At 37.6% G+C, this 5,713-nt stretch overlaps 1 protein-coding gene across 1 annotated transcript in view; it reads right to left on the bottom strand.

Moving 5' to 3' along the window:
• The window catches only part of LOC106462282 (hepatocyte growth factor receptor-like), a 64,940-nt gene extending 60,317 nt beyond the window's left edge, over positions 1 to 4,623 (bottom strand). The window contains exon 1 of the mRNA XM_022389598.1: positions 4,506 to 4,623. The gene's annotated coding sequence lies outside the window, so the exon portion shown is untranslated. The remainder of the gene's footprint in view (positions 1 to 4,505) is intronic.
• Between the last annotated feature and the right edge of the window lie 1,090 nt (positions 4,624 to 5,713).

Below are 5,713 nucleotides of genomic sequence, written 5' to 3'. Positions count from 1 at the left end.
CTTTTCGCCAGACACTAATCATAGCAGAACCGTCTGGAAAATGATCTATAGGAAATAGTACAGCTTATAAAATGAATCAGATCAACATAGGCCGGTAAGGCAATCACTGATTGGCATGTCCTTTAGCCAATCAGGAAATGTCACAGACCTACTAAAGGATGTGTAGATTGTATAGGAATTCTTTTCAACATTATATTTTAAGATCTGTGCAAGAACTCAGCTAACAGATGTTTCCGCATATAAAAGCTATCTTCAAGTTTTATACACCAAAAAAAAATTTTTCAAATGACAATTCTAGAAATATAACTTCGATATCATGAGTATATCAAAATTATTAAAAATTGTTAATTTAAAAAGTTTGTTTATAGTTAAGCACAAAACAACACAGTGGGCTATCTGTGCTCTGTCCACCACGGGTATCGAAACCCGGTTTCTAGCAATTGAAAAGGGGGAATATGAATCCTTGAAAACATAAGGAAACAAAATAGGTAGCTTAAAGTCAAAATGCAATCGCGAAAAAGTAAACAAACAAGCTTAAAGTTTGAGACATGGTGTTGACGTTATCACTTCAAACTACAAATCTATATTTTGGCTCACTTTTCTGCCTCACTTTCGCGTAGAATCGCCATCTCCTGCTTGCACAATTCTTGCCCATCCTTATACTCAGCTTCAAGGATGGCTACTCTATCTGCAGTATCTATAAAATTCGCAGTCATGCAGTGTTGGCTAAAATCCAACACTGTGTAACATGGCCGAAATCAATCATGCAGTGGTAAAAGAAACAAAAAAAACTATGATCCTGTCAGCAGCGTCATGTCGGAAAGGGAAGGAACTGTACACATAAGCAAATGATACGCGACATCAATACAATTGCGTATGATGTAATAAACGACGACGTCAACCAGAGGCCCAAAGACGTCGCTAAGCGCTAGCACGCGGAGGCCCGTGCCTCGATTCTATTTGACAGTGCCCCGAATCCTCAGTTGGTATCTTGAAAAATCGGAATAGAAGACCATGATCGCTATCATAATGAAACATCGAATATTCCCGCGCCTATAGGCCCAAGTCCCCAATCTTTGAAGCACCAAGCGACGCCTCTGACGTCAGCGAAGAGTAAGACAAGCTGAAATAGTTGAATTATCTTTACGAGCTAATGATTAATTCAACTGTTATATACTACAAACTCTGAAAGCTTTTTTCTTACAAATTTCTGTCTCAAACCTATCAGTAAATTAATTATACGCGACACAGGACGACTTTCAGTATACAGTAGCTTCCTCAGTCGAGAGACTAGGGTGGATTGGTATCAAACTGTGTAACATCATCTTGTACAGAGAAGGGTTAAGTTTAAGATGCAACAAAGGTCAGTTGTAGTTGGTTAAATCCAAACTGCTTCTAAGAGCTAGACATTAGCGAGGAGGAGTTTTAAAAAGAACCCATTATAGAGATCGAAAAGTCGTCCACTTCGAACTTTCAAGGAGGTGCAGTCCATGTATGATTATACAAATAATGATTATACGCCAATTTTGTAAAATATATATACAGAACCTTGCCCAGTCTCAAAAATTCACTTCCCAAAGATTTTGCTTTTCAAAACTATAATAGTTAAACGTATCATTGCACTTTTCTTAAACGGCAGTTAAGATGCATACGAAACTAACATTTTAAGTCTTTTAACTTTTGAAATTACCGTCTGGAATGTCTCTTCTTCTTCTTCTGTAGCTTTTACCCATATCTATACGGGGTCGCTATTTTCGGTTTTGGCAGGGTTTTTATGGCCGGATGCCCTTCCTGACGCCAACCATCCCCTAATTTAGCAGTGTAAAACTAGATGGAAGGTAGCTAGTCATCACCACCCACCGCCAACTCTTGGGCTTCTCTTTTACCAACGAATAGTGGGATTGACAGTCACATTATAACGACGCCACGGCTGAAAAGGCGAACATGTTTGGTGTGGATTCGAACCCGCGACCCACAGATTGCGAGTCGAGTGCCCTAGCTACCTGGCCATTTCCTAGATCTCTGTGATTTAATTCGCATGCAAGACTAACTACAAAGTGGTAATTTGTACCACGCATAGTGAGGCTCAAAACACACCGCCTGTAGGTGTTTTGTATTATTATTTAAAGTTAGGTGCATATATTGCGAATTTATTCAAACTTACGATAACCTGCAATATTATCTGGAGATTAAAAGGTAAAAAGTAAAATTGCTAAGGAACCTATAGCTAAGCAGTGCACGTACATAATTATCCTTTACGCATATGTATCTTAGAAGAGGTATCTAGGCACCCCGGAGTGTTGGTTTAGAGTAGGGTTGTTTTGTTCAATTAAGATGGATTCCTTGATTTTTCGTTTGTTTGTGTTGGGTTCTTTGTTTAAAATGACTGTGTTTTTAATAGATATACTATGTTTTTTGTTTGTTTGTTTTTTTAGCTGCAATGGTGAAAAACATGGGGCGGTTTTTTATTGTGTTCTGTTTGTTTGTTTTGAATTTCGCGTAAAGCTATTCTAGTCAACACCATCCACCGCCAATTCATGGGCTACTTTTCTACCAACGAATAGTGGGGTTGATGGTCAATTATAACACCCCCACGGCTGAAAGAGCGAACATATTCAATGACAAGGATTCGAGCCCCCGAGTCATGCCAGGCCCCCTACACATGTGAGTGTGTGTGGTTTCTTATAGCAAAGCCACATCGGGCAATCTGCTGTGCCCACCAAGAGAAACCGAACACCTGATTTTAGCATTGTAACTCCAAAGACTTGCCGCTGTCCCACCTGGGGACCACACGTGAACTGAAAGGCAAAGAGTGCACATCAAAACTAACTATTACAAGTTATTAACAAAACAGATAGCTCTGGTTTAGTATTATTTTATCAACACACGTTAAGGGTGTAAATCTTATCGTAATGTTGTACATTTCTAATAAAGTTCCTTTCATTATCCATTCAAACCATCTCCAAACTGTTTTCTAAAAAGTGGGTTCTTTGTCATCAAATCTCAACGCGTTTGGTTTATTTCTCCCTGTTACGTAAGTAATTGAGGTATGATAAATTACCAAGAGGAATGAATCATTTACAAAATGCTGTAATATTGATACTGAGATGTGCTCTTTAAACTGATCTATCAGTGTACCGATAAAACATTATCACAGTTATATTTATAGCTTCTCCAAGGAAATCCGCACCTGTAAACAAACACTGTTAGGTCACCCTCCCATGGTACCTGATCATCACGTGCCAGTTTGGTCCCGCTAGTTTGTAGATTGGGGTATGAACACACTTTCAAACATGGACCCTCGGCATGCCGAGGGAGAGAAGGGGGAAACACAAACTTCGATGCCAGATTTGGGTTCAGCGACACTGAAAACCTTCTCCTAACTCCATATCATGCCTAACTGCTCTTCCAAGAGCGTTTTAGCCATCTTTATACCCCTTAGTATGGGGGGTGGGGCTGAGCCATATAGATAATGACACCCTCCAGGCCACCCCGATTCGACCTTCCGAGTTTGGTCCTGCTAGCTCTAAATTGTAGGAGGAGTTTGCGGATAAACAAACATATTCACAAACAGAGTACGAAATAAAATAGGATTTATGAAAGATAAAGTCTCGTGAAAGCAAGCACATTAAACATAAACAAAAACCAAAGCGCGCTTGGTAGTTAAGGTGCTCTAGGTCGCAGGTTCGAATCTCCGTCATTGCCGTGGGAGAGTCAGGATATAACGGTCAATCCATTATTCATTAGTAACACAGTAGCCCAAAAGTTGGCGGTGGGTGGTGTTCACTAGCTACCTTCCCTCAAGTCTATGAATGCTAAATTAGGGACGGCTGGCACAGATGGCTCTGAAGTATTATCGAGTTCAAATCATACCAAAAAGAAATAAACGTTTATCAATTATTCAAGCGTTTTTGAAATCTCGGTTAAATTATTACAAAATATTAACAATGTTATGAAACATAACTAGTTAAGTTAGCAACTGTATGGCTTGGTATCAACATTAGTACAACCACTTCAATGTTGCCCAGTGATACACGTTGCTCTAAGCAACATTTACTAATCTAATAACTTGCATATTTTGCGGTTTGGGGCTTTTTAAATCATTTATATCATATTTTGTTAGGAATACGACTTAATCAGTTTGAAATAACCGACATTCGAGATCTCCGCTTTTTAGTAACAATAATATTTAAACGAAAACTCTGGCAACGGTATTTAGTGTACCGGTCTGCGTGCTGATTCATATACGTCCTGTGACTTGTGAAAGAACTTGTCCTGTACAATAACATCTAACACAACAATACTTTAACTTAAAACCCTAGTAACAGTATGTACTACAAAGCAAAGGAAAATGCAAAATTAGAAACTTACCCGAAGTTATTAGTACAAGTTTTCTAGGAGAAAAATATATCTTGGTTTTAACACACCTACCGAATTTACAACGATTCACCTTCGTAAAATCGCGGATATAACTTTCAAATTCAACAGATAACTTTTCACTTTACCTGAATGGTGGGTTAGCTCATTCACGGGTACCTATTTCCGCTGCTATACGCAACACACCCAAACAGAAGCCCTGCCATCTATCGGCCATTTAAAAATGCAAAGCTGGAATTCCATTCCAAGACGTCATTTCAAAGGCTTTTATTGTTTGTTTTTTAACCGTTTAGGTACATAGAATATTTGGACTTTTGTTTTTAAAATGCGTTTGACAACTGTGGACTTTCACGAGTTCAAGTTTACTCTACAAAAATAATGTGTCATTGGTCGGGGACCGGATTTCCGATCTCTAAGAGTATTACGTAATCATTTAACCAGAACTGCAACGAGGCCGTCCAAACGGTCATGAGAATAACACTAAAACCGGAATTTATAAGTTTATGACGTCAATTAAAAAAGAAAAAGACCTTGAGTTTCTAATTTATATTCCAAGAGTATAGACATGTGGTTAACTAAGATGCACATCTACACAGTTTTGAGCAGAAAACTAATAAAAATGTTGACGCTTAATTGTAAAGGGAGACTTAAATACTCAATTTTTGTTTTGTAAATAAACCTTTGCACGACCTTTAACAAACAGAAATGTTAGCAGCACTGCTAATAACATATCGTCTATTATGAATGTTTATATGCAAATCCTTCTTTCTGGTAGAAGTTAAACTTCATAAAAGTTGTTTTGGTTTTAATAACGGATTTTCTATAATTCAGCTTCGCAGATTTCGAAAATAATATTCTTTTTTTCTATCACGTAAAAATTTTGTACAAATTGGGAAGAAAAAACTTTATTATTTCGTTTACCGCAATGAACATTTTTATTATTATATTCGTTTACAAAAATACAAACTTCAGAAAAGGGAAGAACATTGATGTCAAACGAATATGTATCCTCATTCACCTCGATTTTTTGTGTGAATTCTACGTCTCTTAGTCATTTCTTTTTGCGTATTCCGTTATGACGTTTTGTGACATATCTGTACGTGATGGAGAAATATTGATATCAATACAATAACGAAACCACTGCAGGCCTGTGTAATCGCTCGATCAAACTAAGTGCGATTTGAATTTTAACTCTGACATTGTTCATTACGAACACTTGACCTTTTTTTGTTTTATCATAAATGGAAATACGAATACAATGGACTTAAAATAGCAGAAAATTACTTTGTTCATTCGAAGGAAAACTTAACAACTTAATTCAAATTGCTTTCGACAG

Source organism: Limulus polyphemus, unplaced genomic scaffold (genome assembly GCF_000517525.1).
Source record: "Limulus polyphemus unplaced genomic scaffold, Limulus_polyphemus-2.1.2 Scaffold44, whole genome shotgun sequence".
Classification (NCBI taxonomy): domain Eukaryota; kingdom Metazoa; phylum Arthropoda; class Merostomata; order Xiphosura; family Limulidae; genus Limulus; species Limulus polyphemus.
The sequence above is the reverse complement of the archived record's forward strand: the minus strand, read 5'-3'. Positions and strand labels throughout refer to the sequence as shown.